Genomic DNA, 27,904 nt, shown 5'->3' on the forward strand with positions numbered 1-27,904 from the left:
AAAATAAGCCCACAGCCAACCAGAGATCACAAAAAATGGAGACGCTACGGATATCGGAAAATGGCGCAAATTTTTTTGGCTTTTAACAAGGTTTGGAATTTTTTTCACCACTTAGATAATAAATAACCTAGACAAGTTTGGTGTCTATGAACTTGTTTTGACCTGGAGAATCATCATGACAGGTCAGTTTTTGCATTTAGAGAACCTAGTAAAAAATCAAAACAAAAAACAACTGTAGGACTGCACTTTTCTTGCAATTTCACCACACTTGGAAATTTTTTCCCCATTTTCCAGTGCACGATATGTTAAAACCAATTGTGTCGTTGACACGTACAACTCGTCCTGCAAAAAACAAGCTCACATGGCCATATTGACGGAAAGATAAAAACGTTATAGCCAGGGCCGTATTTAGAGTTTCTGCTCCCCTAGGCACTTTTAGTGCTGCCTCCCCCTTTGGTAAGTATGACACTATCGGCAGTGACTTTGGCAAGAATCGCTGTTGTGAAAGTATCCTTTTGCAGCAGATCGGGCAGTTTCTCTGCATCTGCCGCGTAACGGATCACACTGAACGCACACCGCGATCTCCAACAGAGAAGACAGGATGGGGACGCAGGATGGGTGCAGTACATGACAGGATGGGGACGCAGGATGGGTGCAGCACATGACAGGATGGGGGCGCAGGATGGGTGCAGCACATGACAGGATGGGGACGCAGGATGGGTGCAGCACATGACAGGATGGGGGCGCAGGATGGGTGCAGCACATGACAGGATGGGGACGCAGGATGGGTACAGCACATGACAGGATGGGGACGCAGGATGGGTGCAGCACATGACAGGATGGGGACGCAGGATGGGTGCAGCACATGACAGGATGGGGACGCAGGATGGAGCAGCACATGACAGGATGGGGACGCAGGATGAAGCAGCACATACCAGGATGGAGACCATATACCAATATAAATGCTCGCCACCCGGGCGTAGAACGGGTTCAATAGCTAGTACTATATAATGGCCCTACATGATGTTCCATACTGTATAATGGCCACACAGTGCTCCATACTGTATAATGGCCACACATGATGCTCCATACTGTATAATGGCTACGCAGTGCTCCACATACTATATAATGGCCCTACATGATGTTCCATACTGTATAATGGCCACACAGTGCTCCATACTGTATAATGGCCACACATGATGCTCCATACTGTATAATGGCCACACATACAGATATATAATCACTGCACTCGTACTATTGAAGACGCTTGATGCAAGTGAAAAAAGTTTATTGAAACAATTGTTGCAGTAGGGTAAAACGGTGAAGCGATAGGCAAAAAAACAACGTTTCGGCCAACACGTGGCCTTAATCACATTATCGCTGAAACAAATGAAACAAAAAGAACAATAAATAACTATATACAAAACAGGGGCATATTCACATATATGCAATTCTAGAAAACATGTCAATACCATAGTCAGAATAAAGTACAAGACGCCAGTGCTTGTACCTATAGCAAATATAACGTAAGGACGAAAAATAGAGAAACAAGGGGGCATGGAGGTAATCATGTGGTGCACTGGAGCTAGATAATGAGATGATAAAACAATGTAGCATACCCTTATGGGAAGTTCCTTCTTTACTAATGTCTACGGTGTTGCTAAGGGTATCAGCCAGAAACAGAGGAGTTAAGTAGTCCTGCAGAGGGTATTGGAAAACAATGAGTAGTGATTAGGTGTGGTGGTGTAGGTTGAAAGCAACAATGGTGTCTCATCAAACGGCCATGGTATATTCATCCAAGAAAAAACGGAGCTATAATGTACTTGCCGACTTTTTTTTGCTGCTACTCATAAACGTATGACAGGCCGATTGTCACCGTGTGACGTCCCCCACCTGATGAAGGAACCTGCACTTTCATCTGCACCTTCCTCTTTGTCCCCGTGTATGGTGGTAAAGAATACGGGAAGGGAAACCTGACTTTCAGCAGGGTCACATTCTGGCTGTGTAGTGTGCAAGGGGAATGTAGTTGTCTGGGTCAATGTACCAGCAGACTCATCTAGCACTGGCTGGGCAATGGGCAGGATGAGGAGGAAACACAAATATAGGCCCAAATAATAAAGTGGGCTAAATGCAGTTCAAAATTTGTAACAGGACTAACCAGGCGGCATTGCTTTGTTCAGTGGAGGACAACTGTAATGAGAGGCTGACACAGTGAGTAGGCCCAAATCAGTAAGTAGGCTAAATGCAGTTCAAAATTGGTAACAGTAGTAAACAGGCGGCACTGCTTTGTTCAGTGGAGAACAGCAAGGAGCGGCAGACACCGTTAGTAGGGCCAACAAAACTAGTAGGCCAAATGCAGTGTTATATTAAAAACAATTTAACGAGAGTCTGAAGATAGAAGCTCAGGAAAGGCAACCTGGAGAACACCTTGGAGCGGCAGACACTGTTAGTAGGCCCCAACCAAGCTAGTCGCCCCGATGCAGGTTTTATTAGGTTACAGGGGTACACAGGCAGCATTGCTGTGGTCAGCGGAGGACAATTGGCAGGAGGGACCGCAGACAGACTTACTAGGCCTTAAATTAAAAAAGTTGGCTCAATGCAGGTTTTATTAGGTTACAGGGGTACACAGGCAGCATTGCTGTGGTCAGCGGAGAAGAATTGGAAGGAGTGACCGCAGACAGACTTAGTAGGCCTAAAATAAAAAATTAGACTCAATGCAGTTTTAATTATGTTGCAGGGGTGCACAGGCAGCATTGGTGTGGTCAGCGGAGGACAATTGGAAGGAGGGACCACAGACAGATTTAGTAGGCCTAAAATAAAAAAAATTAGGCTCAATGCAAGTTTAATTATGTTGCAGGGGTGCACAGGCAGCATTGGTGTGGTCAGCGGAGGACAATTGGAAGGAGGGACCGCAGACAGATTTAGTAGGCCTAAAATAAAAAAATTAGGCTCAATGCAAGTTTAATTATGTTGCAGGGGTGCACAGGCAGCATTGGTGTGGTCAGCGGAGGACAATTTGAAGGAGGGACCGCAGACAGACTTAGTAGGCCTAAAAAAAAAATTAGGCTCAATGCAGGTTCAATTATGTTGCAGGGGTGCACAGGCAGCATTGGTGTGATCAGCGGAGGACAATTGGAAGGAGGGACCGCAGACAGACTTAGTAGGCCTAAAAAGAGAAAATAGGCTCAATGCAGGTTTCATTATGTTGCAGGGGTGCACAGGCAGCATTGGTGTGGTCAGCGGAGGAGTATTGGAAGGAAGGACCGCAGACAGACTAACTAGGCCTAAAATAAAAAAGTTGGCTCTATGCAGGTTTAAATAGGTTCCAGGGGTACACAGGCAGCATTGGTTTGGTCAACGGAGGAGTATTGGTAGGAGGGACCGCACACAGACTAACTAGGCCTAAAATAAAAAAAGTTGGCTCTATGCAGGTTTAAATTGGTTCCAGGGGTACAGCATTGGTGTGGTCAGCGGAGAACAATTGGAAGGAGTGTCTGACACAGTTAGTACTCCAAAATTATAAATAGATGTTAATGTCTCACAAAAAAAAACAGAACAAAAAAAAAATCAGGTGGCATACTTAGGTACAGGGGTGGGCTCCTCTGCTGACTTTCAGACATTGTTATTTGGCACCAAGTATTTACTGGTGTAAATGTAGGACAGGGCCCCTGAATATTTTAAGTAGCATCATACATGTCAACAAATTGGTATTGTCAGTGCCAGGCATTGAAGGATTTCACCGCATAGACTAAACAGTGGTGGAGCAGTGAGAGATAATTTTGCAAGTGGTAGAGCACTGTTTGAGCTGGGGGGGACACTCTCTCGTGGCCGGCGGTACTGGCCCAGGGCCCCTCATGTTACAACGGTGTGTCTGATGTTGGGTGCGCACCACCACCGCCAGAGACACTTCATTGTACTATGAGGGTCTCAGTGCCAGTGCCGTCGCCCAAAAGTGGGCACACCCACCTCTTCAGACAAACGGCACTCTCACGGATGCTTGCGCCAAGTGGTGACCACGGTTCCATGGGGGGAGTCAGCCCATTTAGGGAGGTGTAAACATGTCGTATGCTGGACATACAGCAGCTGCAAATTGAGAAATTGGAGCAGTCAGTAAGACCAGTCCAAAAGCAAGACCTTTTTACAGGAAAGCTAGGTGTCAGCCGGGAAAGGTGGGGCAAAATAATTAGAAATCCATGAGTGGTTCATTTTAATGAAGGTTAGATCATCAACATTTTGGGTTGCCAAACGAGTCCTTTTTTCGGTCAGTATTGAACCAGCAGCACTGAATACTCTTTCTGATAGCACACTAGCAGCTGGGCAAGCAATCTCCTGCAATGCATATTCGGCCAATTCAGGCCAGGTGTCTATTTTGGATGCCCAGTAATCAAATGGGAATGACGGGTGAGGGAGAACATCGATAAGGGAGGAAAAATAGTTAGTAACCATACTGGACAAATGTTGTCTCCTGTCACTTTGAATTGATGCTGCAGTACCTGTCCTGTCTGCGGTCATTGCGAAATCACTCCACAACCTGGTCAGAAAACCCCTCTGTCCATCGCCACTTCTGATTTGTGCACCTCTAACACCTCTGCCCTGTTGCCCCCTGCAGCTCATGTGAGAACCATCACTGGCGATGTGTGCTGGGAATGCCTGAATCAAACATTCTACAAGAGTTGCTTGTTTGGTTGCCAATATTTGTTCAAGGTTCTCATGTGGCATGATATTTTGCAATTTCCCTTTATAACTTTCCCCGCTCCAATCTGTCCTGAATGCTGCTGCCAGGATCATATTCCTCACCAACCGTTACACCGATGTCTCTACCTTGTGCCAGTCATTACACTGGCTACCCATCCACTCCAGAATCCAGTACAAAGCTATTACCCTCATCCACAAAGCACTCCATGGCTCAGCACCACCCTACATCTCCTCCCTGGTATCAGTCTACCACCCTACCCGTGCCCTCCGCTCCGCTAATGACCTCAGGTTAGCATCCTCAATAATCAGAACCTCCCACTCTCGTCTCCAAGACTTTACACGTGCTGCGCCGATTCTTTGGAATGCACTACCTAGGTTAATACGATTAATCCCCAATCCCCACAGTTTTAAGCGTACCCTAAAAACTCATTTGTTCAGACTGGCCTACCGCCTCAATGCATTAACCTAACGATCCCTGTGTGGCCTATTTATAAAAAAAAAACAAAAAAACAATCAGGTTCCTCGCATCATGTTCTCATACACTTTATGCAGTTAATAGCCCTCTGTGTCTGTACTGCTACATACTTAGGCAGTTAACTGGTTCATGCAGCTTTACATGAACACCCGAGCCTTACACTATGGCCGGTCCGAATAACTAAAGCAATTGTTACCATCCACCTCTCGTGTCTCCCCTTTTCCTCATAGTTTGTAAGCTTGCGAGCAGGGCCCTCATTCCTCCTGGTATCTGTTTTGAACTGTATTTCTGTTATGCTGTAATGTCTATTGTCTGTACAAGTCCCCTCTATAATTTGTAAAGCGCTGCGGAATATGTTGGCGCTATATAAATAAAAATTATTATTATTATTATTATAGCGTGGATCCAGGAGGCAGGCCAACCAGTAATCGTCATCGGTCATCATTTTTATAATGCGGGGGTCCCTTTTTAGGATACGCAAGGCATAATCCGCCATGTGGGCCAATGTTCCAGTTGTCAATTTACTGCTTGTGCTGGGTTGAGGAGCACTTTCGGGCAAATCAACGTCACTTGTCTCCCTCAAAAACCCTGAACCTGGCCTTGCAACGCCACCAGTTTGTATTGCCCCCTGAGAAACTTCCTCATCCAAAAAATATTCATCCCCATCATCCTCCTCGTCCTCCTCCTCTCCGCCCGCCACCTCGTCCAGTAGACTTCCCTTGACCAGACAATGGCTGAATGTCATCAAGGCTTCCTTCGTCCCCAGCTGCAGACGCCTGCTCCTTTATGTGCGTCAAACTTTGCATCAGCAGACGCATTAGGGGGATGCTCATGCTTATTATGGCGTTGTCTGCACTAACCAGCCATGTGCATTCCTCAAAACACTGAAGGACTTGACACAGGTCTTGTAGCTTCGACCACTGCACACCTGACAACTCCATGTCTGCCATCCAACTGCCTGCCCGTGTATGTGAATCCTCCCACAAATACATAACAGCACGCCTCTGTTCGCACAGCCTCTGAAGCATGTGCAGTGTGGAGTTCCACCTTGTTGCAACGTCGATGATTAGGCGATGCTGGGGAAGCTTCAAAGATCGCTGATGGTTCTGCATACGGCTGGAGTTTACGGGCGAACGGCAGATGTGCGAGCAAAGTCTTCGCACCTTCAGGAGCAGGTCGGGTAACCCCGCATAACTTTTCAGGAAGCACTGCGCCACCAGGTTTAAGGTGTGAGCCAGGCAAGGAATGTGTTTCAGTTGTGAAAGGGCTATGGCAGCCATAAAATTCCTTCCGTTGTCACTCACTACCTTGCCTGCCTCAAGATGTACACTGCCCAGCCATGACAGAGTTTCTTGCTGCAAGAACTCGGACAGAACTTCCGCGGTGTGTCTGTTGTCGCCCAAACACTTCATTGCCAACACAGCCTGCTGATGCTTGCCACTAGCTGTTCCATAATGGGACACCTTGTGTACAACAGTGGCAGCTGCGGATGGAGTGGTCGTGTGACTGTGGTCTGTGGACGAGCTCTCGCTTCTGCTGGAGGACGAGGAGGAGGAGGAGGTGGGGCGAACGCCTACAGCCAAGTGTTTCCTAGACCGTGGGCTAGGCAGAACTGTCCCAATAGGGCTGTCCCCTGTGGACCCTGCATCCACCACATTAACCCAGTGTGCCGTGATGGACACTTAACGTCCCTGGCCATGCCTACTGGTCCATGCATCTGTTGTCAGGTGCACCTTTGTACTCACAGATTGCCTGAGTGCATGGACGATGCGGTCTTTTACATGCTGGTGGAGGGCTGGGATGGCTTTTCTCGAAAAGAAGTGTCGACTGGGTAGCCTGTAGCGTGGTACAGCGTAGTCCATCAGGGCTTTGAAAGCTTTGCTTTCAACTAACCGGTAGGGCATCATCTCTAACGAGATTAGTCTAGCAATGTGGGCGTTCAAACCCTGTGTACGCGGATGAGAGGCTGAGTACTTCCTTTTCCTAACGAGAGTCTCTTGTAGGGTGAGCTGCACTGGAGAGCTGCATATAGTGGAACTAGTGTGGGTGCCGGTGGACATGGCAGACTGAGAGAGGGTTGGTGATGGTATTCTTGCTGTTGGCCTACATACAGTGTTTCCTACCAAGAACATGGTGATTCCCTGACAGCTTTGGCCTTGCGACGAAACCTCCACATTTGCTGCAGGTGGTGTGGTAAACGGTGGGCTTACAGTGAGGGAAGGAATGTAGCGTTGCTGACTAGCTTCATTGTGAGAGGGTGCAACAACGTTAAGGGACGTTTGGTAGTTAGTCCAGGCTTGCAAGTGCATGGTGGTTAAATGTCTATGCATGCACCTTGTATTTAGATTTTTAACATTCTGACCTCTGCTGAAGGTCCTTGAGCATTTCTTACAGATGACTTTCCACTGATCATTTGGATCTTGTTTAAAACAGTGCCAGACTGCACTCTTCCTACTATCGGATACCTTTTCAGGCATTGCACACTGAGCTACTTTAACCAGATGGCCTACAACTGTTTTAGGTTTTGACACACGTTTTTGACCAGATACGGGCCTGCCAGATGGAAGCTGTTGTGATGTTGATGCCTGCTGCAGCTCCTCCTCCTCTGCTTCAGAGCTACAACCGGCTGCACCCTGTTCCCCCAATGGCTGCCAATCGGGGTCAACAACTGGGTCATCCATGACCTCCTCTTCTATTTCCTGTGCACTTTCCTCTGTGTCACCGTGTAAGCCGGTGCTATGGCGTTCATGACGGGGCTCCATAGTCTCATCAGGGTCAGATTCTGGATCAGTACACTGCGAGGGCAATGTTGTGATCTGAGTCAAAGGAACAGCATTATAATCTGGCTATGGCTGTGCATCTGTGCACTCCATGTCCGGTTCATCTTGTAATGGGCATGGCCAGTTAACAATTTCCCTTTCTAACCCAGGCACGGTATGTGTAAAGAGCTCCATGGAGTAACCCGTTGTGTCGCCTGACGCATCCTTCTCTGTTGTTCTGGGTGAAGAACATAAGGAAGCGACTTGTTCCTGACCGGGAACATCCACTGACGACGCGCTGCTTTTAAATTTTGCACTTTCCGAAGAGGAGGCGAAAGAGCCAACAAGGAAAGCCAAAACTTGTTCCTGCTGCTCCGGCTTTAAAAGCGGTTTTCCTACTCCCAGAAAAGGGAGCGTTCAAGGCCTTATGTAGCCAGACGATGACGCTGGCTCAACAACTCGAGACTTAGGTGCTATATTGCTTTTCCCACGACCACCTGATGCTCCACCACCACTACCATCATTACCAGCTGGCAATGACCGCCCACGGCCACGACCTCTTCCACCAGACTTCCTCATTCTTGGAAAAATGTAACCAAACTAACAAACGTTATATGGTACTGTAAAACCAGTTAAAAGGTGTACGCAAACTTGTTGTGAATTTAAATCTCCCTTTATAGGTGTGTGAGACTGCAGGGAAAATCAGGCCCACTGTATTACAGTACACAGCTTCAGTGGCAGACAGTGGCTGACAGATATGCCACTGACAGGACTGACGCAGATGCACACACTGGCAATAAAAATCTCCCTTTTTTATATGGGAGACTAGTGAATAAATCAGGCCCACTGTATTACAGTATAGTTTCTGTGGCAGAAAATGACTGACAGATACCACAGACAGGACTGGCACAGATGCACAGATTAGGCAATATTAGGCTATGTTCACACTTTGCGGATTTTGCTGCGGATCCGCAGCGGATTTGACCGCTGCGGATCCGCAGCAGTTTCCCATGAGTTTACAGTACAATGTAAACCTATGGGAAACAAAAAACGCTGTGCACATGCTGCGGAAAAAAACGTGCGGAAACGCTGCGGATTACATTCCGCAGCATGTCACTTCTTTTCTGCGGAGTTTCACCTGCTCCAATAGGAAACTGCAGATGAAAATCCGCAGAAGAAACCGCAGTAAAAACCACGATAAATCCGCAGTAAAAACCGCGACAGGTTTTCACTGCGGATTTTGGAACTCTGCTGCGGAAAAATCCGCAGTGGAATCCGCAAAGTGTGAACATAGCCTTAATCTCCCTTTTTTTTATATGGGAGACTAGTGAATAAATCAGGCCCACTGTATTACAATATAGTTTCTGTGGCAGAAAATGACTGACAGATACCACAGACAGGACTGGCACAGGTGCACAGATTTGCCAATATTAATCTCCCCTTTTTTTTATATGGGAGACTAGTGAAGAAATCAGGCCCACTGTATTACAGTATAGTTTCTGTGGCAGAAAATGACTGACAGATACCACAGACAGGACTGGCACAGATGCACAGATTTGCCAATATTAATCTCCCCTTTTGTTTTTATATGGAAGACTAGTGAATAGGGTTGAGCGACTTTTAGTTTTTTAGGGTTGAGTCGGGTTTCGCGAAACCCGACTATCTCAAAAGTCGAGTCGATTGAAATCGGCCGATTATCGCGAAAAGTCGGGGATCGACCGAAACACGAAACCCAATGCAAGTCAATGGGGGAGCATAGTCGGCAGTGACTGGAGGCCAGGAAAACACCTACAGTGCCCATTTTAATGGCAAAAACATCCATTCTTGTTACTGAAGCTTGTCAATCTTAATTTACCTTATAATAATAGTAAGGCATTGGAAATTGGGGGTCATTTGGCTAAAGTTGTGGGGGGTAGGGCTGGTTCAAGTATTTAGTGGGCCCAGGAAAATTGGACCACGTCACGGCAGTGGAGCAGGGAGAGGTAAGTGTTTAAACTTTGCAAGTGCTGTGATCCTGAGCAAGCAGGGGGGGGGGCCACTCGTTGGCATTGGCACTGGCACAGGGCCCCTCAATGTACGGTGGTGTGTTTGCACGGCGGGGGCGCCTCCCACCGGCAGCAACACTTTTGCGTACTATGAGGGGCCCTGTGCCAGTGACGTCGCCAACGAGTATCCCCCCCCCACCTCATGAAGGAACCTGCACTTTCATCTGCACCTTCCTCTTTGTCCCTGTGTAAGGTGGTATGGTATGCGGGAAGGGGGACCTGACTTTCAGCAGGGTCACATTTTGGCTGTGTAGCGTGCACTGGGAATGAAGCGTTCTGGGTCAATGTACCAGCAGACTCATCTATCACTGGCTGGGCAATGGGCAGGATGAGGAGGAAAAACAGATATAGGCCCAAATAATAAAGTTGGCTAAATGCAGTTAAAAATTGGTAACAGGACTAACCAGGGGGCATTGCTTTGTTCAGTGGAGTACAACTGTAATGAGAGGCTGACACAGTGAGTAGGCCCAAATCAGTAACTAGGCTAAATGCAGTTCAAAACTGGTAACAGAAGTAAACAGGCGGCACTGGTTTGTTCAGTGTAGGAGAACATCAAGGAGCGGCAGACACCGTTAGTAGAGCCAACAAAACAAGTAGGCCAAATGCAGTGTTATATTAAAAACAATTTAACGAGAGCCTGAAGATAGAAGCTAGGGAAAGGCAACCTGGAGAACACCTTGGAGCAGAAGACACCATTTGTAGAACCCAGACCCAACTTGTAGGCCTAATGCAGTGTTGTTTCAACAACTACTTAACGAGAGCTTGAAGATAGAAGCTAGGGAGAGGCAACCTGGAGAACACCTTGGAGAGGCAGACATCGTCTCTACATCCCAGACCCAACTTGTAGGCCTAATGCAGTGTTGTTTCAACAACTACTTAACGAGAGCCTGAAAATGGAATTTCAGGACAGGAAACCAGGAGAAAAGCACGGAGCGGCATACACCGTTAGTAGGCCCCAACCACACTAGTAGGCCAAATTCAGTGTAATATTAACAACTACTTAACGAGAGCCTGAAAATGGAAGTTCAGGACAGGAAACAAGGAGAACAGCATGGAGCGGCATACACCGTTAGTAGGCCCCAACCACACTAGTAGGCCAAATGCAGTTGTTCCATTTAACAACTATTTAACATGAGCCTGAAGATAGAAGCTTAGGAAAGGCAACCAGGAGAACACCTTGGAGCGGCAGACACTGTTAGTAGGCCCCAACCAAACTAGTAGTCCCACTGCAGTTGTTAAATTCCGATAGCCTGAAAACCTGATAATTGCAGGTATTTTTTTTTAAAGAGGACAGCTGTATTGAGTGGCGCTGCCAGACACTGTTAGTAGGCTTTACACCACAAAGTTGGCTCGACGCAGGTTTAAAAAAGGTTACATGGGTACACGGTCTGCATTGGTGTGCTCAGTGGAGGACAATTGGAAGGAGGGACCGCAGAAACACTTAGTAGGCCTAAAATAAAAAAAGTAGGCTCTATGCACTTTTAAATAGGTTCCAGGGGTACACAGGCAGCATTGGTGTGGTCAGTCGAGGACTATTGGAAGGAGGGACCACATACAGACTTAGTAGGCCTAAAATAACAAAATAGGCTCTATGCAGCTTCAATTATGTGGCAACCTGGAGAACACCTTGGAGTGGAAGACACCGTTTGTAGAACCCAGACCCAACTTGTAGGCCTAATGCAGTGTTGTTTCAACAACTACTTAACAAGAGCTTCAAGATAGAAGCTAGCGAGAGGCAACCTGGAGAACACCTTGGAGCGGCAGACACCGTCTCTACAACCCAGACCCAACTTGTAGGCCTAATGCAGTGTTGTTTCAACAACTACTTAACAAGAGCTTCAAGATAGAAGCTAGGGAGAGGCAACCTGGAGAACACCTTGGAGCGGCAGACACCGTCTCTACAACCCAGACCCAACTTGTAGGCCTAATGCAGTGTTGTTTCAACAACTACTTAACGAGAGCTTCAAGATAGAAGCTAAGGAGAGGCAACCTGGAGAAAAACCTTGGAGCGGCAGACACTGTCTCTACAGCCAAGACCCAACTTGTAGGCCTAATGCAGTGTTGTTTCAACAACTACTTAACGAGAGCTTCAAGATAGAAGCTAGGGAGAGGCAACCTGGAGAACACCTTGGAGCGGCAGACACCGTCTCTACAACCCAGACCTAACTTGTAGGGCTAATGCTGTGTTGTTTCAACAACTACTTAACAAGAGCTTCAAGATAGAAGCGAGGGAGAGGCAACATAGACAACACCTTGGAGCGGAAGAATCAGTTTGTAGACCACAACAAAACTTGTGGCCCCAATGCAGTTTTATAATTCTGACAGGCTGAAAACCAGCCTTTTTTTGTTTTTTTTTGTTTTTTTTAGAGGACAACAGCTGTATTAAGTGGCGCAGACAGACACTGCTAGTAGGCCTTACACCACAAAGTTGGCTCACTGCAGGTTGAAAAAAAGTTATATGGGTACACGGTCGGCATTGGTGTGCTCAGCGGAGGACAAATGGAAGGATGGACTGCAGACAGACTTAGTAGGCCTAAAATAAAAAAAATTAGGGTCAATGCAGTTTGAATTATCTTGCAGGGGTACACAGGCAGCATTGGTGTGGTTAGCGGAGGACAATTTGAAGGAGGGACCACAGACAGACTTAGTAGGCCAAAACTAAATAAATTAGGCTCAATGCAGCTTCGATTATGTGGTAGGGGTACACAGGCAGCATTGGTGTGGTCAGCGGAGGACAATTGGAAGGAGGGACCGCAGACAGACTTACTAGGCCTAAAATAAAAAAAATAGGCTCAATGCAGTTCGAATTATCTTGCAGGGGTACACAGGCAGCATTGGTGTGGTCAGCGGAGGACGATTGGAAGGAGTGTCTGACACAGTTAGTACTCCCAAAAAATAAATAGATGTTAATGTCTCGCAAAACAACAAACTGGGGTGGGCTCCTCTGCTGAGTTTCAGACATAGTAATTTGGCGCTAAGTATTTACTGGTGTCAATATAGGACACTGAACCTGACTATTTTAACTAGCATCATACATGTCAACAAATTTGTATTGTTAGTGCCAGGCATTGAAGGATGTCAGCGCATAGACTAAACATTGGTGGAGCTGTGAGAGATAATTTTGCAAGTGGTAGAGCACTGTTTGAGCTGGGGGGGAAACTCTCTTGTGGCCGGCGGTACAGGCCCAGGGCTCCTCATGTTACAACGGTGTGTCTGACGTTGGGTGCGCGCCACCACCGCCAGAGACACTTTATTGTACTATGAGGGACCCAGTGGCATTGCCGTCGACCAAAAGCGGGCACACCCACCTCTTCAGACAAACGGCACTCTCACGGGTGCTTGCGCCAAGTGGCGAGACCACGGCCCCGTGGGGGGAGTTTGCCCATTTAGGGAGGTGTAAACATGTCGTATGCTGGACAAACAGCTGCTGCAAATTAAGAGATTGGAACAGTCAGTAAGACCAGTCAAGCAAGACCTTTTTATAGGAAAGTTAGGTGTCAGCCGGGAAAGGTGGGGCAAAATAATTCGAAATCCATGAGTGGTTCATTTTAATGAAGGTTAGATCATCAACATTTTGGGTAGCCAGACGAGTCCTTTTTTCGGTCAATATTGAACCAGCAGCACTGAATACTCTTTCTGATAGCACACTAGCTGCTGGGCAAGCAAGCTCCTGCAGTGCATATTCTGCCAATTCAGGCCAGGTGTCTATTTTGGATGCCCAGTAATCAAATGGGAATGACGGTTGAGGGAGAACATCAATAAGGGATGAAAAATAGTTAGTAACCATACTGGACAAATGTTGTCTCCTGTCACTTTGAATTGATGCTGCAGTACCTGTCCTGTCTGCGGTCATTGCGAAATCACTCCACAACCTGGTCAGAAAACCCCTCTGTCCAATGCCACTTCTGATTTGTGCACCTCTAACACCTCTGCCCTGTTGCCCCCTGCACCTCGTGTGAGAACCATCACCGGCGCTGTGTGCTGGGAATGCCTGAATCAAACGGTCTACAAGACTTGCTTGTTTGGTTGCTAATATTTGTTTGAGGTTCTCATGTGGCATGATATTTTGCAATTTGCCTTTATAGCGAGGATCAAGGAGGCAGGCCAACCAGTAATCGTCATCGGTCATCATTTTAATAATGCGTGGGTCCCTTTTGAGGATACGTAAGGCATAATCCGCCATGTGGGCCAAAGTTCCAGTTGTGAAATCTGCGGTTGTGCTGGGTTGAGGGGCAGTTTCAGGCAAATCTACGTCACTTGTCTCCCTCAAAAAACCTGAATCCGGCCTTGCAACGCCACCAGTTTCTATTGGCCCCGGAGAAGCTTCCTCATTCAAAAAATACTCATCCCCATCATCCTCCTCCTCTTTGCCCGCTATCTCATCCTGTAGACTGCCCTGACCAGACAATGGCTGACTGTCATCAAGGCTTGCCTCTTCCTTGGCTGCAGACGCCTGCTCCTTTATGTGCGTCAAACTTTGCATCAGCAGACGCATTAGGGGGATGCTCATGCTTATTATGGCGTTGTCTGCACTAACCAGCCATGTGTATTCCTCGAAACACTGAAGGACTTGACACAGGTCTTGTACCTTCGACCACTGCACACCTGACAACTCCATGTCTGCCATCCAACTGCCTACCCGTGTATGTGTATCTTCCCACAAATACATGACAGCACGCCTCTGTTCGCACAGTCTCTGAAGCATGTGCAATGTGGAGTTCCACCTTGTTTCAACGTCGATGATTAGGCGATGCTGGGGAAGGTTCAAAGACCGCTGATGGTTCTGCATATGGCTGGAGTGTACAGGCGAACAGCGGATATGCGAGCAAAGTCTGCGCACTTTGAGGAGCAGGTCGGGTAACCCCGGATAACTTTTCAAGAAGCACTGCACCACCAGGTTTAAGGTGTGAGCCAGGCAAGGAATGTGTTTCAGTTGTGAAAGGGCTATGGCAGCCATAAAATTCCTTCCGTTATTACTCACTACCTTGCCTGCCTCAAGATGTACAGTGCCCAGCCATGACTGAGTTTCTTGCTGCAAGAACTCGGACAGAACTTCTGCGGTGTGTCTTTTGTCGCCCAAACACTTCATTGCCAATACAGCCTGCTGACGCTTGCCACTAGCTGTCCCATAATGGGATACCTCGTGTGCAACAGTGGCAGCTGCGGATGGAGTGGTTGTGCGACTGCGGTCTGTGGACACGCTCTCGCTTCTGCAGGAGGACGAGGAGGAGGAGGGGGGTGAACGCCTACAGCCAACTGTTTCCTAGACCGTGGGCTAGGCAGAACTGTCCCAATATTGCTGTCCCCTGTGGACCCTGCATCCACCACATTAACCCAGTGTGCCGTGATGGACACTTAACGTCCCTGGCCATGCCTACTGGTCCATGCATCTGTTGTCAGGTGCACCTTTGTACTCACAGATTGCCTGAGTGCATGGACGATGCGGTCTTTTACATGCTGGTGGAGGGCTGGGATGGCTTTTCTCGAAAAGAAGTGTCGACTGGGTAGCTCGTAGCGTGGTACAGCGTAGTCCATCAGGGCTTTGAAAGATTCGCTTTCAACTAACCGGTAGGGCATCATCTCTAATGAGATTAGTCTAGCAATGTGGGCGTTCAAACCCTGTGTACGCGGATGCGAAGATAAGTACTTCCTTTTCCTAATGAGAGTCTCATGTAGGGTGAGCTGGACTGGAGAGCTGCAGATCGTGGAACTAGCGGGGGTGCCGGTGGACATGGCAGACTGAGAGAGGGTTGGAGATGGTATTCTTGCTGGTGCCCTACATGCAGTGTTTCCTACTACGAACCTGGTGATTCCCTGACAGCTTTGGCCTGGCGACAAAACCTGCACATTTACTGCAGGTGGTGCGGGAAATGGTGGGCTTACAGTGAGGGAAGGCATATAGCGTTGCTGACTAGCTTCATTGGCCGAGGGTGCTACAACCTTAAGGGACGTTTGGTAGTTAGTCCAGGCTTGCAAATGCATGGTGGTTAAATGTCTACGCATGCAACTTGTATTTAGACTTTTAAGATTCTGACCTCTGCTTAAGGTAGTTGAACATTTTTGACAGATGACTTTGCGCTGATCATTTGGATGTTGTTTAAAAAAATGCCAGACTGCACTCTTTCTACTATCGGATACCTTTTCAGGCATTGCAGACTGAGCTTCTTTAACCGGATGGCCATGCTGTCCTACAACTGGTTTTGGTTTTGCCACGCGTTTTTGGCCAGATACGGGCCCGGCTGATGGAACCTGTTGCGATGTTGATGCCTGCTGCGGCTCCTCCTCCTCCGCTTCAGAGCTACTGCCGCCTGCACTTTGTTCCCCCAATGGCTGCCAATCGGGGTCAACAACTGGGTCATCTATGACCTCCTCTTCTATCTCGTGTGCAACTTCGTCTGTGTCACCGTGTAAGCCTGCGGTATAGCGTTCGTGACGGGGCACCATAGTCTCATCAGGGTCAGATTCTGGATCAGTACACTGCGAGGGCAATGTTGTGCTCTGAGTCAAAGGAACAGCATACTAATCTGGCTGTGGCTGTGCATCTGTGCACTCCATGTCCGATTCAACTTGTAATGGGCATGGCCTGTTAACTGTTTCACTTTCTAACCCAGGAACGGTATGTGTAAAGAGCTCCATGGAGTAACCAGTTGTGTCGCCTGACGCATCCTTCTCTGTTGTTCTTTGTGAAGAAGACAAGGAAGCGACTTGTCCCTGACCGTGAACATCCACTAACGACGTGCTGCTTTTACATTTAGCAGTTTCAGAAGAGGAGGCGAAAGAGCTAGAGGCTGAGTCAGCAAGGAAAGCCAAAACTTGTTCTTGCTGCTCCGGCTTTAAAAGCGGTTTTCCTACTCCCAGAAAAGGGAGCGTTCGAGGCCTTGTGTAGCCAGACGACGAACCAGGCTCAACAACTCGAGACTTAGGTGCTATATTGCTTTTCCCACGACCACCTGATGCTCCACCACCACTACCATCATTACCAGCTGGCAATGACTGCCCACGGCCACGCCCTCTTCCACCAGACTTCTTCATTGTTTGAAAAACGTAACCAAACTAACGGTATTTGTTACTGTAAAACCAGTTACAAGGTGAACTCAAACTTCTGTTGGATTTATATATCCCTTTATAGGTGGGTGAGACTGCAGGGAAAATCAGGCCCAATGTATAACAGTACACAGCTTCAGTGGCAGACAGATATGCCACTAACAGGACTGACGCTGAAGCAGACACTACCAATAAAAATCTCCCTCTTTTTATTTTTTCTGGGAGAATATTGAAGCATTGTGGCCCACTCTTATACAGTATATGTTCTGTGGCACAAAATTAGAGACAGATGCCACACACAGCACTGGCAATGAGGCAGAATTGCCAATCTTAATCTCCCACTATTTTATTTTTTCTGGGATAATTTAAAAGAAATCTGGCCCTGTATTACACACTAGGCTTAATGTGACACACAATTTGAGACAGGTGGCACACACAGGACTGGCACTGAAGAAGAAATGCCAATCTTAATCTCCCACTATTTTTTTTTTCAGGGAGAATTTAAAAGAAATCTGGCCCAGTATTACACACTAGGTTTAATGTGGCACAAAATTTGAGACAGGTGGCACACACAGGACTGGCACTGAAGCAGAAATGCCAATCTTAATCTCCCACTTTTTTTTTTTCAGGGAGAATTGAAAAGTAATCTGGACCAGTATTACACACTAGGTTTAATGTGGCACAAAATTTGAGACAGGTGGCACACACAGGACTGGCACTGAAGCAGAATTGCCAATCTTAATCTCCCACTTTTTTTTTTCCAGGGAGAATTGAAAAGAAATCTGGACCAGTATTACACACTAGGTTTAATGTGGCACACAATTTGAGACAGGTGGCACACACAGCACTGGCAATGAGGCAGAATTGCCAATCTTAATCTCCCACTATTTTTTTTTCAGGGAGAATGTAAAAAAAAGCTGGCCCAGTTTTACACAGTAGGTTTAATGTGGCACACAATTTGAGACAGGTGGCACACACAGGAGTGGCACTGAAGCAGAAATGCCAATCTTAATCTCCCACTATTTTTTTTTCAGGGAGAATTTAAAAGAAATCTGGCCCAGTATTACACACTAGGTTTAATGTGGCACAAAATTTGAGACAGGTGGCACACACAGGACTGGCACTGAAGCAGAAATGCCAATCTTAATCTCCCACTTTTTTTTTTTCAGGGAGAATTGAAAAGAAATCTGGACCAGTATTACACACTAGGTTTAATGTGGCACAAAATTTGAGACAGGTGGCACACACAGGACTGGCACTGAAGCAGAATTGCCAATCTTAATCTCCCACTTTTTTTTTTCCAGGGAGAATTGAAAAGAAATCTGGACCAGTATTACACACTAGGTTTAATGTGGCACACAATTTGAGACAGGTGGCACACACAGGACTGGCACTGAAGCAGAAATGCCAATCTTGATCTCCCGCTATTTTTTTTTTTTCAGGGAGAATTTAAAAGAAATCTGGCCCTGTATTACACACTAGGTTTAATGTGGCACACAATTTGAGACAGGTGGCACACACAGGAGTTGCACTGAAGCAGAAATGCCAATCTTAATCTCCCACTGTTTTTTTTTTCAGGGAGAATTTAAAAGAAATCTGGCCCAGTATTACACACTAGGTTTAATGTGGCACAAAATTCGAGACAGATGCCACACACAGCACTGGCACTGAGGCAAAATTGCCAATCTTAATCTCCCACTATTTTTTTTTATTCATGGGAAAATTGGCAAGAAATCAGGCCCACTGTTAGACTGTATATTTTCTGTGCCAGAAAATGAGACACAGATGCCACACACAGGACTGCCACTGATGCAGATTTGCCAATTTTAATCTGCACCCTTTTTTTTTCTTCAGGGAGACTAGTGAAAAAATCTGGGCCACTGTATTAGAGTATATTTTCTGTGGCAGAAAGTGGCTTGAGATATAACGAAACAAAAAAAAAAAGGGACTGTCCTACAATTACTATCTCCCTGCAGTAATCTCAGCAAAGTATGACTGGCAGCAATAACAAGGAGAGGACTGCTGCACAAAAAAGTCAAAAGTGTGGACAAACAAACAAGATAGCTGTGCAGAAAGGAGGAAGCAACAGGATTTGTGCTTTGAAAAAAGCAGTTGGTTTGCACAACGGCGTACAAACAGCAATGCAGCTATCAGGGAGCCTTTTAGGGCAGCCCAATGAGCTAAAGCGCTGAGGAAGAAAAAAATGTAGCCTCCACTGTCCCTGCAAACAAAAGGTGGTGTTGGACAGTGGAAATCGCTACAGCACAAGCAGTTTGGGGGTTAATGTACCCTGCCTAACGCTATCCCTGCTTCTGACGAAGCGGCAGCAACCTCTCCCTATGCTCAGATCAGCAGCAGTAAGATGGCGGTCGGCGGGAACGCCCCTTTATAGCCCCTGTGATGCCGCAGAAAGCAAGCCAATCACTGTAATGCCCTTCTCTAAGATGGTGGGGACTGAGACCTATGTCATCACGCTGCCCACACTCTGCGTCCACCTTCATTGGCTGAGAAATGGCGCTTTTCGTGTCATTGAAACGCGACTTTGGCACGAAAGTCGCGTACCGCATGGCCGACCCCACACAGGGATCGGGTCGGATTTCATGAAACCCGACTTTGCCAAAAGTTGGCGACTTATGAAAATGACCGACCCGTTTCGCTCAACCCTACTAGTGAATAAATCTCGCCCACTGTTTTACAGTATAGTTTCTGTGGCAGAGAGTGACTGACAGACAGATATCACAGACTGGACTGGCACAGATGCACAGATTTGCCAATATTAATCTCCCTTTCTTTTTTTTATGGGAGACTAGTGAATAAATCTGGACCACTGTTTTACAGTATAGTTTCTGTGGCAGAAAATGACTGACAGATAACACAGACTGGACTGGCACAGATGCACAGATTTGCCAATATTAATCTCCCCTTTTTGTTTTTATATGGAAGACTAGTGAATAAATCTGGCCCACTGTTTTACAGTATAGTTTCTGTGGCAGAAAATGACTGACAGATACCACAGACAGGACTGGCACAGATGCACAGATTTGCCAATATTAATCTCCCCTTTTTTATATGGGAGACTAGTGAATAAATCAGGCCCACTGTATTACAGTATAGTTTCTGTGGCAGAAATTGACTGACAGATACCACAGACAGGATTGGCACAGATGCACACATTTGCCAATATTAATCTCCCCTTTTTTTATATGGGAGACTAGTGAATAAATCAGGCCCACTGTATTACAGTATAGTTTCTGTGGCAGAAAATGACTGACAGATACCACAGACAGGACTGGCACAGATGCACAGATTTGAAAATATTAATCTCCCCTTTTGTTTTTATATGGAAGACTAGTGAATAAATCTGGCCCACTGTTTTACAGTATAGTTTCTGTGGCAGAGTGACTGACAGACAGATACCACAGACTGGACTGGCACAGATGCACAGATTTGCCAATATTAATCTCCCTTTCTTTTTTTTATGGGAGACTAGTGAATAAAACTGGACCACTGTTTTACAGTATAGTTTCTGTGGCAGAAAATGACTGACAGATAACACAGACTGGACTGGCACAGATGCACAGATTTGCCAATATTAATCTCCCCTTTTTGTTTTTTATATGGAAGACTAGTGAATAAATCTGGCCCACTGTTTTACAGTATAGTTTCTGTGGCAGAAAATGACTGACAGATACCACAGACAGGACTGGCATAGATGCACAGATTTGCCAATATTAATCTCCTCTTTTTTATATGGGAGACTAGTGAATAAATCAGGCCCACTGTATTACAGTATAGTTTCTGTGGCAGAAATTGACTGACAGATACCACAGACATGACTGGCACAGATGCACAGATTTGCCAATATTAATCTCCCCTTTTTTATATGGGAGACTAGTGAATAAATCAGGCCCACTGTATTACAGTATAGCTTCTGTGGCAGAAAATGACTGACAGATACCACAGACAGGACTGGCACAGATGCACAAACTTGCCAATATTAATCTCCACCTTTTTTATATGGGAGACTAGTGAATAAATCAGGCCCACTGTATTACAGTATAGTTTCTGTGGCAGAAAATGACTGACAGAGATACCGCAGACAGGACTGGCACAGATGCACAGATTTGCCAATATTAATCTCCCCTTTTTTTAATATGGGAGACTAGTGAATAAATCAGGCCCACTGTATTACAGTATAGTTTCTGTGGCATAAAATGACTGACAGAGATACCGCAGACAGGACTGGCGCAGATGCACTGATTGGCAATATAAATCTCCCTTTTTACGTGTGGGACAGTGCAGAAAAATACAGGCCCACTGTTTTACACTACACAGTTTCAGGGGCTGAAAGTGGCTTGAAGATATATATATATATATATATATATATATATATATATATATATATATATACACAGTATATATATAAAAAAAGGGACTGTACTACAATTACTATCTCCCTACAATAATCTCAGAAAAGTATGGCAGGCAGCAATAAAAAGGACTGCTGCGCACAAAAGTGTGGACAAACAAACAAGATAGCTGTGCAGAAAGGAAGGAGCAACAGGATTTGTGCTTTGAAAAAAGCAGTTGGTTTGCACAGCAGCGTACAAACAGCAATGCAGCTATCAGGGAGCCTTCTAGGGCAGCCCAATAAGCTACAGAGCTGATGAAGAAAAATCTAGCCTCCACTGTCCCTGCAAAGAAAAGGTGGTGTTGGACAGTGGAAATCGCTACAGCACAAGCGGTTTGGGGGTTAATGGACCCTGCCTAACGCTATCCCTGCTTCTGACGAAGCTGCAGCAACCTCTCCCTATGCTCAGATCAGCAGCAGTAAGATGGTGGTCGGCTTGCACGCCCCTTTATAGCCCATGTGACGCTGCAGAAAACAAGCCAATCACTGCCATGCCCTTCTCTAAGATGGTGGGGACCAGGACCTATGTCATCACGCTGCCCACACCTTCATTGGCTGAGAAATGGCGCTGAACGCGTCATATGAAACGCGACTTTGGCGCGAAGATCGCCGACCGCGTGGCCGATCCCACGCTGTGATCGGGTCGGGTTTCATGAAACCCGACTTTGCCAAAAGTCGGCGACTTATGAAAATGACCGATCCGTTTCGCTCAACCCTAATGGCCACACATGATGCTCAATACTGTATAATGGCCACACATGATGCTCCATACTTTATAATGGCCACACATGATGCTCCATACTGTATAATGGCCACACATGATGCTCCATACTGTATAATGACCCCACATGATGCTCAATAGTGTATAATGCCCCCCTCCCATCTTGTATGCATAGCTCATCTCCCTCCCATCCCATATGCATGGCTCATATCCCCCCCTCCTCCTGTATGCATGGCTCATAATTCCCCCCCCCCCCCCCGTATGCATGGCTCATATTCCCCTGTATGCATGGCTCATATTTCCCCCCCCTGTATGCATGGCTGATGGCTCATATTCCCCCGTATGCATGGCTCATAATTCGCCCCCCCCATATGCATGGCTTATGGCTCATATTCCCCCGTATGCATGGCTCATAATTCCCCCCCCCGTATGCATGGCTGATGGCTCATATTTCCCCGTATGCATGGCTCATAATTCCCCCCCCCCCCCCCGTATGCATGGCTGATGGCTCATATTCCCCCGTACGCATGGCTCATAATTCCCCCCCCTGTATGCATGGCTTATGGCTCATATTCCCCCCGTATGCATGGCTCATAATTCCCCCCCTGCATGCACGGCTCATCTCTTCACTCCCTCCCCCGCTCCTTCTCCTGCTCCTTCTCCCATCTTGCATGGCGCGGGCGGCTTGCCTTCCTCCTTCATCTCCCCATCCCCTGTCCCTCATACTCACCTGTCAGCTGTCCCACACCGTGCGGCCGCGCCGACATCCCTTTGGCTCTGTCCCGACTCCCGGCGCAGCGCCTTCTTCCTGAGTGAGCGGTCATGTGGTACCGCTCATTAAGGTCATGAATATGCACATATTCATGACCTTAATGAGCGGTATCACGTGACCGCTCACTCAGGACGCCATGCAGACGCTGAGACCAGGCATCGCTGGAGCAGGGTGAGTATCGTCTCCAAGGAGGGTGGGTGGGATTCGGAGGCGGGGGGGTGGGGCGGTCGGTCGGGTTTGTGACCCAGGACTAAAAAAAAAAAACCTTGCTCAGGTGCCGCCCCCCTGCAATGTCGCCGCCCTAGGCACGTGCCCTCGAGTGCCTAGTGGCAAATACGGCCCTGGTGGACCTACTAAGTTACAATAAACAGTGAAAGAAAGAAGTGTATAATGCACTCTATCATTTAGAAAAGATACTGTATCTTGTTGCAAAGTTTTACAGAGGTGGGCTGCATCAATGTCTTTGCTGTTAAAGGGAACCTGTCACCTGAATTTGGCGGGACTGGTTTTGGGTCATATGGCCTGCGCAAGGCAACCTTGAGAGCCAGGTGATCAAGTATTGCCATATGGGTGAGCTTTAAGACAGTCCAAAACCTTCTGTGAGGTCGTGAAGAATTGAGGTTCTATCAGCTATGACAGAGGTTTGGGGAAAAATCAATGAACATTTTCTTACTGCAAACTTGAAAGAAAACTTGGCCCATAGGTGGTACAAAGCAGGTTTCTGTGATGGATTCAGGACTGGCTGACAAAATGCAGACTTTGGCCTCTTTATGTTCTGGTCATCTAGATGTTGATGCAGTACCGAGAAGACCTGCTTCACACCTCCCAGGTGCTAAGCTAGAAGTGTAGCCTGATTTCCAGGTGGCTGACATAGTTCCCAACTTCAGTTTCTCTTTCCCGAATATGTGGTGGATATTGGCGAACAAGTGAAATATCCACTTTTTTTATTCTGTGCACGTGTTGGAGTTTATATAGAAAGTGTGTATAATAGTTTATACCTTCAGATTGTCAAAGAATTGTAATCACCTAGTTCTGCTACCTCTTGGTTGAGATTTGATGAAGGAGTTTCAGCGGTAACTATTTTATAGCAAAAGGCCTGGGTCAGTCCATGCTGTATATTGTCTTGGACTGTGTTTTTAAAGGTGCCATTGGTATGGTGTAAGGAGGTGAAGCACAATGAGAGTCTGGGGGCGGTTACCTTCTCGGCTCTGTGCCTGGAACCTTTGAGCTGTGCTGCAGGTTCCCGAGGGGACAGACTTAGACACTGGGACAGGAAGAAAGCCAGGCAGAGAGCGGGAAAGGCACGCACGCAAGAGACAGAGCAGCGTGAGCAGAGATCAGAGCAGGGTGCAGCTGCGCTCCGGGAGAGAGAGAAATCTCCTGGTCAGAGGACAAATACAGGGATATTCCCAGAAAGACTGCATCTTGTGAGTACCTGAAAGCGGACTCTGCTGTGACTGGTGAGGGGCGCTTTGAGACCCATGTAGAGACATTGGCCCGTATAGAGACTGCGACCCCTGGTACCCACGGTATCAGTACATACAGTTAGGTCCATATATATTTGGACAGAGACAACATTTTTCTATTTTTGGGTATAGACATTAACACAATGAACTTTAAACAAAACAATTCAGATGCAGTTGAAGTTCAGACTTTCAGCTTTCATTTGAGGGTATCCACATTAAAATTGGATGAAGGATTTAGGGGTTTCAGCTCCTTAACATGTGCCACCCTGTTTTTAAAGGGACTAAAAGTAATTGGACAATTGACTGCAAGGCTATTTCATGGACAGGTGTGGGCAATCCCTTCATTATGTCATTCTCAATTAAGCAGATAAAAGGCCTGGAGTTGATTTGAGGTGTGGTGCTTGCATTTGGAAGGTTTTGCTGTGAAGTAAACATGCGGTCAAAGGAGCTCTCCATGCAGGTGAAACAAGCCATCCTTAAGCTGCGAAAACAGAAAAAAACCCATCCGAGAAATTGCTACAATATTAGGAGTGGCAAAATCTACAGTTTGGTACATCCTGAGAAAGAAAGAAAGCATTGGTGAACTCATCAATGCAAAAAGATCTGGGCGTCCACGAAAGACAACAGTGGTGGATGATCACAGAATAATCTCCATGGTGACGAGAAACCCCTTCACAACAGCCAACCAAGTGAACAACACTCTCCAGGAGGTAGGCGTATCAATATCCAAATCTACCATAAAGAGAAGACTGCATGAAAATAAATACAGAGGGTTCACTGCACGGTGCAAGCCTCTCATAAGCATCAAGAATAAAAAGGCTAGACTGGACTTTGCTAAAAAGCATCTAAAAAGCCAGCACAGTTCTGGAAGAACATTCTTTGGACAGATGAAACCAAGATCAACCTCTACCAGAATGATGGAAAGAGAAAAGTATGGTGAAGGTGTGGTACAGCTCATGATCCAAAGCATACCACATCATCTGTAAAACACGGCGGAGGCAGTGTGATGGCTTGGGCATGCATGGCTGCCAGCAGTGGCGTATCTAGGGGGGGGCAGCCGGGGCATTTGCCCCGGGCGCAGCTGGCAGGGGGGCGCAGTTGGGCCACCTAACGCGGCGGTCCGCAGTGTCTCCCCCAGCAGCTGCATTCTGCCGCCCCCCGGACTGGGAGTCAGCTGTTCTCTGTGCCGACTGTCAAGCTGACAGCCGGCACAGAGAAGCTGCAGCGCGCCGGCTCCCAGTATTCAATTGTACACGTATCTTAGACACGAGTACAATTGAAGATCTGACTGCAGGGCAGCGTCTAAACTGGAGTTGATTTCTTGAGGGGGAGGAGTCGATTGCAGGAAGCTGCTGGTGGAGAAGAGAATCCGGAAATGAGGAGCTGCAGCATGGAGCCGTGCGAAGAGAGGACCAAGGGGCTGCAGCATGGAGCCATGTGAGGAGAGGAGCTGCACCATGGTGGACCAAGGGTACAAGGGAATGAGGACGCATTTGGAATAGGGGCTGATGAGACGCTGTGTGGGAAATGGGGGATGATGAGGAGCTGTCTGGGGAATAGGGGGCTGATGAGACGCTGTGTGGGGAATAGGGGATGATGAGACACTGTGTGGGGAATGGGGGCTGATGAGACACTGTGTGGGGAATGGGGGCTGATGAGACGCTGTGTGGGGAATTGGGAGATGATGAGATGCTGTGTGGGGAATGGGGGGATGATGAGACCCTGTGTGGGGAATAAGGGGATGATGAGGAGCTGTCTGGGGAATAGGGGCTGATGAGACGCTGTGTGGAAAATGGGGGCTGATGAGACACTGTGTGGGGAATGGGGGCTGATGAGACGCTGTGTGGGGAATTGGGAGATGATGAGATGCTGTGTGGGGAATGGGGAGATGATGAGACGCTATGTGGGGAATGGGGAGATGATGAGATGCTGTGTGGGGAATGGGGAGATGATGAGACACTGTGTGGGGAATGGGGGCTGATGAGACGCTGTGTGGGGAATTGGGAGATGATGAGACGCTATGTGGGGAATGGGGAGATGATGAGACGCTATGTGGGGAATGGGGAGATGATGAGACGCTATGTGGGGAATGGGGAGATGATGAGACGCTATGTGGGGAATGGGGAGATGATGAGACCCTGTGTGGGGAATAGGGGGATGATGAGGAGCTGTGTGGGGAATGGGGGGAATGATGAGGAGCTGTGTGGAGAATGGGGGATTTATTGTGTGGGGGAGATTTGGAGAGGAGATGGGGGGATTTAAGGACACAAAATGAAGAGCAAAGGGGGAGATGGGGGGCATATATGAGGAAACAGTACAGGGGAATGGGTTGGCATGTATGAGGAAACAGTATTGGGGAACGAGGGCAGACTTCTGAGTTCTCACAGTGCGCACTGCACACTGTCAGAATTCTCTCATGCTGGCGATTTACATACATGCGGTCACATGCTGACTAGACATGTGTGGCCTCACTCAATGAAAATTAACTGAGCGAGGTCAGACACGTCTAGTCGGAATGTGGCCAGAAGTATACAAATCACATACTTGTGCTGACATGACTGTCCACAGGCAAGGGAGAATCCTAAAAATGTGCAGCACATTAGTTGTGAGAATTCAGAAGCTGCGATGTCAGGATTCAGCTCTGCAGGTTCCAGTAGTCGTCACATGGACACTTCTCTCATATGCGACTTTCATACTTACGGTCCTGTGACAACGAGCTTCTCTTCTGCTTCTCCGTTTTTCACTGAACATTGAGAGCATTAGGGAGAGGAGCTTGAAGGTACATGACTAAGTGTGAAAATCGCATATGTCCTGGGGGGGGGGGGGGGTTGGGGGGCGCCAAAATGAATTCTTGCCCCGGGTGCCAGAAGCCCTAGATACGCCTCTGGCTGCCAGTGGCACTGGGTCACTGGTGTTTATTGATGATGTGACACAGGACAGAAGCAGCCGAATGAATTCTGAGGTATTCAGAGACATACTGTGTGCTCAGATCCAGCCAAATGCAGCAAAACTGATTGGTCGCCGTTTCATACTACAGATGGACAATGACCCAAAACATAAAGCCAAAGCAACCCAGGAGTTTATTAAAGCAAAGAAGTGGAATATTCTTGAATGGCCAAGTCAGTCACCTGATCTCAACTCAATTAAGCATGCATTTCACTTGTTAACCCCTTCATGACCCAGCCTATTTTGACCTTAAAGACCTTGCCGTTTTTTGCAATTCTGACCAGTGTCCCTTTATGAGGTAATAACTCAGGAACGCTTCAACGGATCCTAGCGGTTCTGAGATTGTTTTTTCGTGACATATTGGGCTTCATGTTAGTGGTAAATTTAGGTCAATAAATTCTGCGTTTATTTGTGATAAAAACGGAAATTTGGCGAAAATTTTGAAAATTTCGCAATTTTCACATTTTGAATTTTTATTCTGTTAAACCAGAGAGATATGTGACACAAAATAGTTAATAAATAACATTTCCCACATGTTTACTTTACATCAGCACAATTTTGGAAACAAAA

This window comes from Ranitomeya imitator, chromosome 2, assembly GCF_032444005.1.
Source record: "Ranitomeya imitator isolate aRanImi1 chromosome 2, aRanImi1.pri, whole genome shotgun sequence".
Taxonomy (NCBI): Eukaryota; Metazoa; Chordata; class Amphibia; order Anura; family Dendrobatidae; genus Ranitomeya; species Ranitomeya imitator.